The following is a 15914-nucleotide window of genomic DNA, read 5'->3' on the forward strand; positions in this document are numbered from 1 at the left end:
AGATTGGTTCCAGAGGATCAGAATTGTGAGACTTCCATCTATTTGACTTGGGTCAACCATACTTATTCTCATAAACACTGGGAATGTGTATATTTGTGGCGAAAGGGTTTGCACAAACGGGAGTGACACGATTCCTGTAGAGATTTCTAGATGAGTGACCATGGAAACCTCTTTTGTGAGAGTTCTGGTTTTCTCCAAGAATGAAATCCATTGTAGATGTCGTCAGACAATTTACTCTGTCAACAGTAAAAAGAAGTAGATTTTGAGGATCAGAAAAACTGTTTCTTTCTAGAAAAAAAAATGTAGAACGTTGTGATTCATTTTACCATGGAATGAACATGTTCGTGGATAAGAAACATTAGAATCATCTCGTTTCAGATTCATAACCTTTCTGGATATTTTCTTAGCAGGAAATTCCTTAGAAGAAAATTTCTCCATGCTAGGTAATACCACATGAGTATTAGAGATAGGCACTGAAGAAAATTTACTTATCAAAACAGAGTTTCCCCTTTTCAAGGAGTTGCAGTATTCCTGGGCTAGTAAAATAGATGCAACAAGTTTTTCTTTTTCAACACGACAGTTGTTCAATTCTTGAACAAGATTTTTGATATTGTTAAAAAAGGACTCAACGATACTATAGATTTCTCGTTCTCTATCAAGAAACTTCTCAAGTTCATCAGTGAGCTGAGCATATTTTTCTTCAAGAGATCTAATTTTAGAAACTTAAATATCAATAATTTCAGTAGATTTTTTTAAAGTTTTGGTGAGCTCCATTTCAGATTCCGACATAGTGCCAACTGTCGCTTTAAAGGGAATGTTATCAGAATCTGATAAGATGAGGGTACCCAAATACACCACAATCTTTTATTTATCTACATGTAAGTCATCTTACCGAAAGTGTTCGTCTATGGACAAAGTCGAGACAATGCAACAAATCGGTATTCACACTTTGTGTGATTGTCTATGGATACGAGATCGAGGCAATACGACTACCAAAGTGTGATACTTGATAATAGGTTCGGACTTAACCAAACTCGATTGGATCATTATCAAGTATATCAGAGTTAATGTTTGTGTATTTTACTTTTAATTATAATAAACAATTATAATTGCGGAAATATAAAAGTCAAAGACACGGCAAGATATTGTTAAAGAGGAAACTGCAAATGCAGAAAAACCCCGGGACCTAGTCCAGAATTGAATACTCTCAGAATTAAGCCATTATACAAAATCTACACAACTTCGTATAGTTGAGACCAAGCAACTACCCCTAGTTTACTTAGTTTCCTCAGTATCCCTGCGCTTTCGACTTCGATGAGTGCAGGCACTGGAATAATTCCTTTGGATCGTATTCCAAACAGTAAAGGAACAACAAATCTGTTTGGTAACAACTCTTTCGATTCTTTCACTAGTAGAAAACAAATTTTTAACCACTTCCTGGGTTTCATGAAAACCGTTGCTGCTAGGCAGATGTAACTATAGGTGATGTGAGTCACAGTGGTTTTATTAAGTCCTTGTTTGGTAAAATTTATGGTTATCTATTTATGATTATAAATAATCATAAATGATAAATGATAAATGATTTTAGTATAATCATTTTTATAATAAATTTTCACAAACACATTTCTCAAATAATTGATTGTCTTTGGAAAATGATCCAAAAAAAGGAGAGGAAAAAACAATGATCTAGAATTTTTTTCTAAGTCCCCTATTGTTTTTTTAGCTCTATCTTGATAGTTTAGAGAAAATAAGAAGAAAATACCCAACTCAATTTTCTTGAAGAAAATAATTGATTATAATAATTTTTAAAAACAACTTTTTTCTGTTTCCGAAAATAATGGATTTTTTCAATTACGATTAAAATAATCAATTATTATAATGGTTTACCAAACACATACATAATCCATTGTAATATGTATAATGGATTATGGGACGATAATCCATTATAATAATGGTTACCAAACAACACCTAAAACTTGTCTCTGAAACAGTTTATTTTTTAAATGGCATTTTTGTAAAAACACATAACTCCCTAATAGATTCTATTGGATTTGAAAAACGTCTGTGAGAGAAACAAACTTATATAATCCTTTCTCTTCTCTTATCTTTATCTGTATCAGCAGTACTCCATCGGCAGCTTTCCTTTTCTTCTCTCTCACAACTTAATCGCTCTCAATGTTTCAGTCAATTTTTCCCTCAATCATAACAATAAGTTTATTGTGAATCAGTATTTTGTTTTGCTTACTCTTATTCTTCAAATAGATCTATCAATTTCTTAGACTTATAGTTTTGAAATTCCTCTAAACCAAATCAGTACAAATAAATCTAAGGTTATTAGAGAGATTTCTCTATTTCGTGAGGTTCGTTTGCTATAATAGGAGACTATGGGTTTTATTTAATTTATGTTTTCAATTCTTAGATTTGGGTTTTAGAGTTTCTGGTGATTATATTGGTGTTTTTTCAGGTTGATTGGTATTGAAAAGGGTTTTATATGAACGGCTTCAACAACTTCATGAGAAACAACTTCTAAGGTATACAAATATTATTGCTTCCTCTGATTTCAATTTCTCAAATTAGGGATTATTTAATTTTGACATTTTCTTTTTGTTATTTGGACTTCAAATACGCAAATTTGGGTGTTATTTGATTGGTTTTAATTGAATTTTCAGTATGAGTTTTCAGTTTTCCTCGTCTTTTAAGTTATGGGTTTTCTTGAATGGAAAATAGTTGTGCCTGATTGGGGGTTTCCTGCCATTTTATTTGTATATTGTTGATGTGGTGGTGCTTCTTGTTCGGTTGGTTGTGGGTGTGCGGTTATGGCTACTGGTGGTAAATGTTTTGTGGTCTGTTTGATGTTGCTCTTTCTTTTGCTCAAGTTAGTCTGTTTTTCAAAAAATATATCTCATTGCATCAATTTGTGTTGCTAGACTTTGATCGCCTTCTGACTTATTGGATCACTCTTCTATACAGCGAGAACCACCTATGAGCGACGATTTGTTGCTTGTATCATTGGATGTAAGAGCAATTCCTATGGGAATGAACAAACCCATTTGTTTGTTGAGCCAGGTGGACGGCCAAACTAGGTTTTCCACTATGGTAAAGCACTGGGCGTTAGATCAATAGGAGTGCGATATAGCTAAAAACGCTAGAGTTCATAGATCGAACTCTGGCGTCGGAAAGAAAAACGCTTGAGTCATTAGAAATAACGCGGCGTCACAACTTATGTCGCCGACGTTCTTGGTTCTAACACCAACGGGTAATTTTTAAAATTCGAATTTCACTTTTTACCTCTATAAATTACCACCATCTTCAAACAATTCACTCACACCAAAATTCACTTGAATTTTCTCTTCTAAAATGGATGAAAACGTGATTACACTTTTTTGCGATGCAAAACTTGAAGCTGTTGTTTCTAAGATATGTGGGAGTTTTAAAAAGATTGAAAATTGTAAAAGGGAACTGCAAGTTTTAGAAGTTGCTCCAAGAAAATGTCCCTCTAAAAGGAAAAGAAGAGCTCCAGTTTTGAAAGTTAACAACAAAAAATTCAAAAACAAAGGTGAAACTGTCAAAGAGCGCGTTGAATGGAAAATACGTCAAATGAAGATAAACAGGAGGCCAAAACTTGTACTTGATTTTTATTGAAGTTTTTATTGTCTAAGTTTATATCTTGTAAAAGAATTGACAGTAATATCAATGAATGAAAATGTTTATATTTTAAAATAGATTTCCACTTCAGATTAAGTGAAATTTATTACAATTTAAACTTGCAAATAACATCAAACTACATTTTAATAAACCACAACAAAAACATCAAACTACATCAAATCCAGCGAGATTCTCTCTGTATTCATAGCATTCAAAATACCTAAACTCTCTCCCGCTTTCTTCGGTAAACTTGGTCTGAGCGATGGTTTCCAGTTCTTCGTTGGATAATACAGTATTGCTACGATGAACCATCCACAATACTTCCGTATAGTGTTTGACTTCATTAGTGATGATTGCAATTCTTAATTCTAGGATCTTACTGTTTCTTATGGATCTGTTCCGCGATGCTACAAAATGTCCCAATACTCTTTCCCGGAAATTGTCATTGTTCATTGGTCTCACCGTGCGATGTAACCAACATCGAACAAGAGCAACATCTTCTTCCATTGTAAATTACGGCAACGACATTCGAGTGAAGTAACGATGTGCTTGAGATGGACCATCTTTTAGAATTCTGAAACACGTTTCGTAACGAAAAGGCTTACCGTGAGCTTCCTCCCAATTATCAAGAGCTGTTTGGATCACTTCATCTTCAGTTACACCGCTGAACTTTTCTCGATCAATTTCCATTACTAGAGCAAGAAATGGCTGGACTGCAAGCCTAATAGAATGAAAACGAGCACGCAATCGACGAGCATCTCGGTTTCCTGGGTTTCCCGTTAATGAGACGAACATTGAAAAAACGTTCTCCCAAAAAGAATTGTCATGAGAAATAACAACACCAATGATTACCCTATGAAAGAAATATGCTTTGCATAGAGTTATATCCTCTTCTTGAGTAAACTTGGGACCACGATTTCTAACAGACATTGCTTCAAAGGAGGAGAGATGAAGGAAAAAAGAAGAAGAAGAAGATGTGATTTTGGAGATGGGAGGAATGAAATTTATAGGTTGAGAAAGAAAAGTTTGCCGTTGGAAATGGAAATTTAGCCGTTGGCGTTTGTAGTAAAATCGCCCGCGACTTTCCTTTGAGCGCCCGTTTGAATTACCAACGCCTATTTTCTATTATAAATACATCACTAAGTTTTATTCTAAACCAAACCAACCGATTTCTTTCTCATCATCCACCATGTTTTCTAAAGGCAAAGCGAAGCAAATATTATGTGTCGAAGAAAAAGAGTTTTGCCCATTGTGTTTCATGGATAACCACAGTCTTATGCAATGTCCTTGGATGTATTCAAAGTGTCTGCGGGAAGGTTGTTCACGCATCAGAATGGTGATTCAATCACAACCGGAAAAGCTCAGGTATTTTCAATGTCAAGATCCCAATTATCCAGATGAACCACATATGCTAGATGATGCTATGAATATTAAAAAAGAAGAAGAAGAAAAGATTGCAACACTCTACAAAAACTTCAAACTTAAATCCAAATTTAAGAATGAGTTATTATATTGCAAGCATTGTGGATATGGAGATCACGAATACAAACATTTTCCACAGAGAATCAGTTCATGCTCAAAGCCTAGTTGCAGGACTTTTATGCATTGCGGAATTCTTCTGAAGAAGACACATATAGAAGGCATTTCTGGAAATATCTCAGGTGTTTTTTGGTGGAGTGCGCTGATTGAAGTTGTAGGACAAATCGATTCACTATGGCATTATGTTATTTAATTTGTTGTTTATTTTGTGTTATTACGATTATCTAAAACCATCAATATCAAGTAATTTAAAATTTTCCTCGATTAAAATAACACCATCAATTTCATAAATAAAAACATACTGCATTGAACAACCACACCATACATGAGAATAAAAGAAATACATCAGATTAAAACAACTACTACATAGGCGACATCAGTTCTCGGCAGGTGGTGGAATTCCTAGGGCGATATAAGGATTGTATTTGATGAGCACCCTAAGAATGTTGAAACAAGAATGGAATTCGAACTGACGACCGCGGTGAGATGCTGGCCACATCACTAGAGTTCTGGGTTCCACTTCATGTTCGGCTTCACCGTTGATCTTATTTTTGTGATTCTCCATTAGTTGAGCGATGAACTCCGATACATTACAACTAATTACACTAAAACGATGCGCCAATCCCTGAGAATAACGCCTATTAATGTTCATCGTTTCAGCAGCGAACATTTCAAACACTTTCTTCCAGAACGTCGATTGTGATACATTCCTACCGGTAGCAACATCAGCGGCAACATCTTGTGTTTGAAAAACGTAGGCTCTGCAAATAGCTGAATCCTCTTCTTTAGTGAATCTAACAGAACGGACTCTGGGAGGCATTTTTATAGATGATTTGAGAGGGAAGAATGTGTAGAATGTGTGAATTTAGATTTGAAATGAGGAGTATTTATTGATTTCAAAAAATGTATCCGTTGGATCAAAGGGTTCTGCAGCCGTTCAGATTGAGCCGTTGGCGCCATAGTGATTGGCACTGGAGTTATTGATGTGGACTCCGGCGGCATACATGAAGACGCGCGCTGGAAATAATAACGCAGGCGTTATTTTTTCGGACACCAGCGTAGGTAGCAATGCCGCCCGTCTTTAACACAGACGCGCGCTGGATGTTACGACTCAATGTTCAAAGCAACAAATTTGATGATTTGAACATCCATTTTTCATGTTTGGTCATGCCATAGTGGGAGCAAAATGAACAAACTCTGAGTTTGTTCATCCCATAGGAACTGCTCTAAGGTCTGAATATCTTCTTTCTTTTTTTTGTTTGGTTTGGTTCTTGCGAGGTGTCCCCTAACATGAATCTGTTGTTTTGCGTTTAGTTTGGTGCTTGCGAGGTAAATCCTAACATGTATCTGTTTTGGATGTTGCAACATATGGCAGAGGTAGTGAAGTGAGATCTTGGATTAAGTTCAGAGCTAAAGGTTAGAACATAATGGTTTGTGGATATAGACTAAGAACGAAAGACAGAAGGAGGCAATTATGCGCACCTGTTTAATCTAGTTCTGTGGAAGGTATTTTGGAATACCCCATTATGATATTTAATATTCTGAAATTTGACTTTGGAATTTGGGAAGGTTGAATAATAGTCGTGGCCGATGAAGCTGGTGATTTGCCATACTTGGGAAGGTTTTCTCATAGTCACATATTCTTTTTAGATTATTGTTGTGCATCATTACTTGATTTAAATTTTGATGTTTTTTCAAAAGTTGTTGTAGATAGTGGTAAAAGGGTTTCTTTTCGAACTTGTGAAGGTAACTCTTTTTTTTTAAGATTTAAAGAAATAAATAAATGAAGGAAATTAATAGTAATGTCAAGATTTTAGAAAGATTAAGGCTCAGGATTCACTATTACTTCAAGTTGATTGGTTATAAATAATATTTCAGAAATTATTATTAAGCTCTTTTTCTTATTAAATCACTTTTTAATTTAAAAGGTGTCCAAATATTAAGTTGTAATCCTTAAGCATGATTTATCAAAGAATTATTCTAAGCATAAAACATCAAACTGATTCACAACTAATTAAGAAAACCATTTTATCCTTTTTTTTATATTTATCCACGTGAATTAAATAAAGTAAATAATTAAAGAAATTATAAATAAAAATATTACCAATCAAACATGAGTGAATAGATCCTCCATTGCCTCAATCACCAAGTATTTTAGCCGCTCATCATGTTGGAAAACCTCTCAAAGAATTTCATTGATGCTCAAAAGTGTTTTACAATGAAGAGAAAGTCAAGAAAATGATGTAAAACAAGATTTTGCGACCCACAGAAGGCGTCCAGAGTCAACGACAGAGCTGAAGTGATGTTGTCGTTGGGAAACTACGACCCACAGATGACAGTCGATGTCACTGTTGATAAACGACGGTCTTGGAGAGTCTGTTCTTCACGTTCTTCCTCCTCGCAGCAGCAACAACAGTAGCAGAACCAGAATCTCTGCAACTTGGATTTTCTTGCTCTGTAGTGCTCTAAACCTCTCCCAATTCTCTCTAAACTTCGCTAGCTGACCCAAAGAGCCTTTATATACTGTTTAATGCCTTCAAATCTTCACAATAACTCCCAGAAATCTCCATTAACATCGGGAATATTTTTTTTGTATTAATTTCATCCAGGATATGGGATTTTCTTCCTTGTTTAACTCTTCTACGCGTCTCTGGATTGTCCTAAATTGTTCGTATAATATCATGAGAGAATATCTTCTCCCAATCTTCACACAGCTTTCGTAATTAACATAATCTTCTAAAATATCTCGGTCCCCTGTTTACTTCCAAACTCGGATTTCTGGCCCAAGTACTCGATAAAATCACTTGCATATACCCTGTCTAGTGTATTCAGGCCCATCCCAACCGTTTCTAGCGATTGAATCTCGCTGAAATCCCTCCAACAATCCGACCCAAAATCAACAGCGTCTGCATTAAGTATTCCCGCCAAAACCAAATTCAAACAAAGAAGATGACCTCCCCCTATCCAGTTCAGGGGTGCGAATAGCAAGTGGTCACCCCTTATCAAGTGGGTGCCCCTTATCCAAAGCAGAGAGTCCGAATAACAAATGTCCTCCGGGGATGCTCCGCATAATTTTTCGAGCCGATTTTTCCAAAATTATTTATTTCCAAAAAAATACCTACAAACACACAAAACACCATAATAAGGACGAAAACGAGTACTAACAAAATACACAAAAGAGATGAAAATAGACACATAAATGCGTCTATCAAATACCCCCAAACTTATTATTTGCTAGTCCTCGAGCAAATTTATTCTAGAAAGGAAAATCATTTGAACCCCTAGGTGGCCCTAGTGGCGGAGTGTTGTCTCCGGAGGGTTTACCAGAGGTGTACCCACAAAACCTTTACTCCAGACCCTAACTATCTACGCAAAATCTTGGAAAGCACTAAAGAACCTCCTTGGTTGGCATACTTATTAATTATAGGAGGAAGTACCCTCATACGAAATTCCAATTACTGTACACGAGTTTTCACTCAAGCATACTAAAATTCATATAAGTGACAGAGCTCTACTAAGATAGTTTCACGATGGAAATCATACTCGGAGTCAGACTAATCACATGAAAAGATTAAGAAGATGGAAAAAGAAAAATGTAGATGGTTGAAAAGTGAACGGTGTTTCCCATATCTGTCTGAAGGCCTCTGCCAAGGTGAACCTAACCTAAATGACTGAGATACCGGTCTGACTAATATTAACACACTGGCATATACAAGGGAACTAGTGGTCAATAATCCTAACTCTAGGTCAACACATCTGGCATATACAAGGGTACCAGTGGTCGACTTTATTAAACACACATTTATTTAAGAACTAACAACATGATTGGACCTTGTGGACCCAAGCGCATGTTTCTTGTCAGCAGATTACATGGTAATTCCCGTGGATCCTGCATTCCACGCTTGTTTAGGCGACGGAGACAGGGAGAACACACACATATTTCTATCCAAGTGTTAGTATTTATTCCGATTGGTCTACTGGTCTGGTCTAATTTTTTTTTTTTTTTTTGAAAAGGTAACTCAGTCACTCTATTTCACCCCTAGCAAAGGTAACAACTTGAATCGTGTGCCCCACCAAATCACTTGAAATAAAAGAAAACTGAAAATAGAAAGTGAAAAGGACTCGACGAGATATGGCGAAACTATCATCTTATTTCTAACACCTGAGCTCTGTGCTTTTATGAATAGACTCTATAGATGTTTCCATCTAGTCAGAATGGTTCCTCAACTCCTAAAACAAAAATGTTTCCATCCACTTAGATTGGTTAGTGCTATCCTTAATAGGCGTAAATTTCTAGGCTCTGGAGTTTATTTATTCATACTGCAACTAAAAAGTTTCTCCCATACCCCCAAACTTAAATCTAACATTGTCCTCAATGTTCTAAAGATGAAATTATAAGCATGAACAAGGAGAAACTGTTACCATTTGAAGCAAAGGAGATAAGGAAAGATATTACCGTGTTGCATGAGATTGGGTTACCTCCCAAGAAGTGCTAAATTTAATGTCTTCAGCCAGACTTAGGAAAGATTAGTCACCTCGAATCATATAGTAACAGTCGAAATAACTGTGGGTCTTCAAAACCAAATAGAGATGACCAAAGGAAACTGCAATAAACCAAGAAAATGAAAAAGACTAGCAACCCCTTACCTAGTTTCCTGATTAAGAAATTTATATCTAATTGTGGTTCAGGTTCAGGTTCTATGAAAGGGTCTAAATAGAAAATTTTCATTGGCTGCGTTTCTTCATAGGTGGGATCCGAATCATTAGGTCCTAGAGTCTGGAAAAACTCAAATATGATCTTAGAAGCGCACAATAATAACCTAAATAACTGAGGATCATCTAAGTCAATAAGATTTGACTTACATAATTGACCACAATGAGAGTAGTGGTCTTCCTTAAACAGATGTGTCGACCCTAATCTCCTAAAGTAATTAGGTTTAGTCTCAAAACATAATAATTGACACATCTGAAATTTATAGGTTCCCACAATTGGTAGAAAATTTTTTGGTGGGAAAACAAAGTCAATCTTGGTATTATTTCCTGGGCTAACCTCATCAACCATAGGATGGGTTTCTAACAGTTGAGAATCGTGTTGAATATTATTAAGTTCGGGAAAACGAGTACGAAGATAGTCTTGTAAGATGGTTGAGGCATTGATGTCAAGTCCCACGTGAGGGATTTTTGTAAGAGTTAAAGAACATGGAGAATGATAATCACCCCCAAACTTAGAGTTTTCGGCGTCTCTAGGTAGACTGGTCATAATCTCCCTAATTTCTAGGTCATCAGATTCCTGAAAGTGGGCGATTGATTTTTCTAAGTCAGGTTCATCCCCGCTAATCTCTACGAGTTCATCTAAGACTATTGTTTCTAAATCGTTTGACTCGAAAACAGTACTCTCAAGATAAACTGGTTCCTCTAAACCATCATCGGTTTCGTAATCATCGTCTAAAACGGGGGTATTTCTAGTCAAATCCTCGTCCTTTTGAATAGGTAAATAATTATTAAAATTATTTGGATTTGAACTAGAAATATCATTATAATCATCAACACCATCCTCCTCATCATCATCATCACAATATAATTTTTGATATTCACGAATTCTCAAGCTTTGTTCCCAACTACATGGTCTATGTTTATAATATTCTCATAGATCGTTATAGGTGATTCCTCAATAAAAGTTGGAGTATCCATATATCGCTGCCCACGCATATATTCACCAAGAGTCATTTCTGAAGACGTCTCTTGATAACGAGAATTTCTAGACATATATTCTCGTAACGTCATCTTAGGTGGCGTCTCCTGAAAAGGATTCATCACCGAGGAAACACAAACTACAGAGGAATTCTACAATCACAAACAAGGCTGACTCGACCAAATCAAACCTATAAATTCTAGCAAACAAAAAGCATGATGGCTCCAATTAGATTGTTTCTAGACCAGCTTCTATCTTTCGAAAGGGAATTCGTTGCAATTTGAGCAAACCCCTCTGGAATCAATCCGAGTCAAAGTAAGTTGAATAAAGGCGAGGGAAGCTTAGTGGAGCTTTGATACCCAAGGCCTCACCGCTATCACAAGGCGGCGCAGTAACGCATTCAACTCCAGAAACCATCATGAACTTCGAGGTGTGCATAAGAAAGTAACCAATATCCTTCGAAATTTTTTCCTAATAATCGCGATACCCTATAGGTCTCTTTCTAATCAGATTTTAAAGCTTGGGTTCGCGTTAGGTTTTGTTCTCCTAAAGCGGGCAAGAAGGGAGCGGTGATGAAATCCGAACCCTTATCTTGTTTAGGCCAGGCCATGCCCTTTACTAGGAAAATAAAGACAGTCCGGTTCGTCCTCAAACAATTAGCACCTTAAGGAGTACAGTAACTCGCTTGCAGGGGATTCGCGAGTGTTTCGATTGGACTTACCTCCCATACCAGACGGGGGATGAACCGTTATCGTCGACTCGGGCCACGACTCCTATGCCGTGTGCGAACCCGAGGGGCCGAGACGATATAGTAATCGTCGTCCTTCCCTGCAAACAGTTTGTATTTAAGGGTACCCTTCCATAGGGTTTAAAAAAAATAAAGTCCAATTGTCCAGAATAAAGTCCAAATAAAAAGTCCAAAAATTACAAAAATTATGAAAAATAAAGCCTATTTAAAAAAATAAAAATAAAAGCTATATACAAAAAAAAAATAATAATAAAAATTAAATCCTAAAAAAAAAATTATGTCTTTTTTTTTCTTCTCTTTTAGCTTTTAGCTTTAAGCTTTTTGTTCCCAAGTCCTTAGTATTCCACTTCGAACCTGCAAATCAAAGACAAAAAGAAACGTAAAAAGGAAAAAAAAATAATAAACCTAAAAAAAAAAAAAAAATCTACCTAAGCACAGGTCCGCGTCGGCAGCGCCAAAAATTTGATGTTTTTTCAAAAGTTGTTGTAGATAGTGGTAAAAGGGTTTCTTTTCGAACTTGTGAAGGTAACTCTTTTTTTTTAAGATTTAAAGAAATAAATAAATGAAGGAAATTAATAGTAATGTCAAGATTTTAGAAAGATTAAGGCTCAGGATTCACTATTACTTCTAGTTGATTGGTTATAAATAATATTTCAGAAATTATTATTAAGCTTTTTTTTCTTATTAAATCACTTTTTAATTTAAAAGGTGTCCAAAGATTAAGTTGTAATCCTTAAGCATGATTTATCAAAGAATTATTCTAAGCATAAAACATCAAACTGATTCACAACTAATTAAGAAAACCATTTTATCCTTTTTTTTTTATATTTATCCAAGTGAATTAAATAAAGTAAATAATTAAAGAAATTATAAATAAAAATATTACCAATCAAACATGAGTGAATAGATCCTCCATTGCCTCAATCACCAAGTATTTTAGCCTCTCATCATGTTGGAAAACCTCTCAAAGAATTTCATTGATGCTCAAAAGTGTTTTACAATGAAGAGAAAGACAAGAAAATGATGTAAAACAAGATTTTGCGACCACAAAAGGCGTCCAGAGTCAACGACTGAGCTGAAGTGCTGTTGTCGTTGGGAAACTACGACCAACAGATGACAGTCGATGTCACTGTTGATAAACGACGGTCTTGGAGAGTCTGTTCTTCACGTTCTTCCTCCTCGCAGCAGCAGCAGCAGTAGCAGAACCAGAATCTCTGCAACTTGGATTTTCTTGCTCTGTAGTGCTCTAAACCTCTCCCAATTCTCTCTAAACTTTGCTAGCTGACCGAAAGAGCCTTTATATACTGTTTAATTCCTTCAAATCTTCACAATAACTCCCAGAAATCTCCATTAACGTCGGGAATATTTTCTTTGTATTTCATACATGATATGGGATTTTCTTCCCTGTTTAACTCTTCTACGCGTCTCTGGATTTTCTTAAATTGGTCGTATAATATCATGAGAGAATATCTTCCCAAATATCTTCTCCCAATCTTCACACAGCTTCTGTAATTAACATAATCTTCTAAAATATATCGGTCCCCTGTTTACTTCCAAACTCGGATTTCTGGCCCAAGTTAGTCGATCAAATCGCTTGCGTATACCCTGTCTAGTGTATTCAGGCCCATCCCAACCGTTTCTAGCGATTGAATCTCGCTGAAATACCTCCAACAATCCGACCCAAAATCAACAGCGTCTGCATTAAGTATTCCCGCCAAAACCAAATTCAAACAAAGAAGATGACCCCCCCCCCCCCTATCCAGTTCAGGGGTGCGAATAACATGGGTTGATATCGAGCTCAAAAACCTACATGTTGTAGGGATTTATGGTTGGGGTAGCGTATGTGAGACGATTGCTGGGAATGGTTAGAAGATATTTCACATAAAAAGATTTCAAATTGAGTTTACTAGTTCTGCACCCGTGCTACGCATGGGTATGTTCTTTGTTTATGAATTATTACGGCCATGGTTTGAATTTAATTACATTTTAAAAGCAATAACTTTAATTTTAAAAAATATAAAAATTTAATTAGCCATTAAACATTTAGTAGAAAAACCAATGCAATAGAAAAACAAAAAATTAAAATGCCATTATGTGACTCCCGTATATCTCCGAATATATTCTATAAAATTCTGGAGCTTATGTTTTTTTTTATTTTTTCTTATACATTTTTTGGCCTACCAAATCACTATGTGCATTCACTTCGTAAGTGGTGTCGTTGAAATCACTACGTATCATGGTTGATATGTAGTGAAAAGCTCATTAATGAAGCCCGGACAAAGTGATCATTAATGAAGTGAAAAGCTTTGTATTTCTTTGGTGTTCGGAAAACAAATGATTTAGGAAAAACTCATTTAGGGACCTTGTCACACATTGGAAAGTTATCATTGATAGCTAATTTGTAACCCCTTTGTTTGATTCTGTACTCAGGGGTTTACCCAATTTTTTACATCAATAAAGCTTTAACCTTTCTACTCAAAAAAAAAAAAAAAATCACTACATATCATAATTTTTCTTTGAAATCACTACATATCATATTTCCAAAAGAAAATAAAAATAAAAAATGATACACATTCGACTTTTTGATTCTCTAAAAGTTCCTCCAACTCGATTTAGGTGACTTTTTGCTAAGGTAAATGGATATCGAAAGTTGCCTTTCTTCTTTAGTAGCTTAATGGTTTTTTGTTTCCCTATATTCAATTACTCTACAAAAACCTAAAAGTATTCATACATAAACATATATATTACATTAAAATTTAAATATGCAAGAAAAACAGAACAAAGTACAAAATGCGGGCACAATAAGAGACAGTTTTAAGAAATTATCATTGCACAATTTTCTCCCATGCAACTACGCAAACTGGTTCAAATGTTACGCATTTCTATATGGTTGGTTCTTGCAGCTGCCTCTTCATTTCATCCGCGGAATGTTCTGGTTGTTGTTGAAAGTTACGATACTCTCCTTGCATGCGCTGCAACTTTCCAAGGGTGTGAACACGGAAATAACGAAGGTATGTTCGTGTCCACAAACAATATTCGCATGACTGACCAAATCAATGAGATAAATAAAACATGTATAAAACAACATGAGGTCGAAGCCTGATGGACTCAGAGCCTTTCGGCTCGTCCTAGTCTAGCCGTACAAGTTAGATTATGGTGAGTTCAAAATATATATAGACAAATATGATGCATGGTATGAAAAACAGAAGATCTAAAGTGTTGAATGTAAATGAGACGACGATTTACGTGGTTCAGCACTAAGGCCTACGTCCACGGGGATTGGTGTTTCACTATGTGATCAAAGGTTACAAAGATAGTCGAATGACTTTGAGTGGAGAACGAAGTTAGGAGGGAATTAAATCTCATACTTACTCTTACAGTTTCTCTCTCCCGGACTCTCTATTACTCTAGCTAAAAAATGGTCGACCCCCTCTCTCTTAGTTGAATGGGGTATTTATAGAGATCCTGTGTGGGGTCTCCAAGATAACAACTGTATCCTTATCGTCTTGTTCTCTGTGCCGATAATGCTGATGCCTTCGTTTTGTACCGATGATCCTAACGGTATCATTTTGTAACGATGGGTCACCGCTTACTCCACCACAGAATGTTTGACACGTATCCTGTGCATGTATCATTTAAGGCGGGTGGTTGGACAGTCCGTACGCGTCAGACAGTTGTCTGATACCCCTGTCACATTTTTGTCGAAAAGTATGCTCTTGGATCTTCTAGGGTGTTTCGCAGTTGCTTATTCCCTTGGTAGTCCTCGATTTGTCACCATCGGATCTGCATGATGATGGATTTGTGGCAGAAGATGGTGATCTTGTTCTTCTAATGTTGCGATGTGGCAACATCGTCTTGATGCTCCTTATATTGTTTTAGCACACTCGTCCACTCTTTGCCACGTGGTCGGTCAGAGATTATGTGTATACAATTTGCCCCTTTTCTTCTTGGTTTGAAATTGGTCAAAGTATGAAGAAAACTGTCTTCACAGTCTCCTCAACTTATCGCAATAACTCCCCCTACTTTTTTGGGAACGTTTCCCACATCTAGTAATAACTTCTCCTTGAAACATGGGACGGTTTTATCTCTCCCTGTTATAAATATGGGATGGGTAGCTGGAGAAATAACTTTTATTCCTTCCCTCTGTCTTCTTCTTGCTCTGTCTTTTTCATTCTCATTCTCTGAGAAAATTTAATTTTCTCTCTTTTTGTCTTTTGTTCTTAACTGATGTTGTTCTTCATTCTCTCTTACGAATTCTAGTTAAGTCTTTTGTGATACTTCTACTGCAAC

This window comes from Papaver somniferum, chromosome 1 (assembly GCF_003573695.1).
Source record: "Papaver somniferum cultivar HN1 chromosome 1, ASM357369v1, whole genome shotgun sequence".
In the NCBI taxonomy this organism is placed as follows: domain Eukaryota; kingdom Viridiplantae; phylum Streptophyta; class Magnoliopsida; order Ranunculales; family Papaveraceae; genus Papaver; species Papaver somniferum.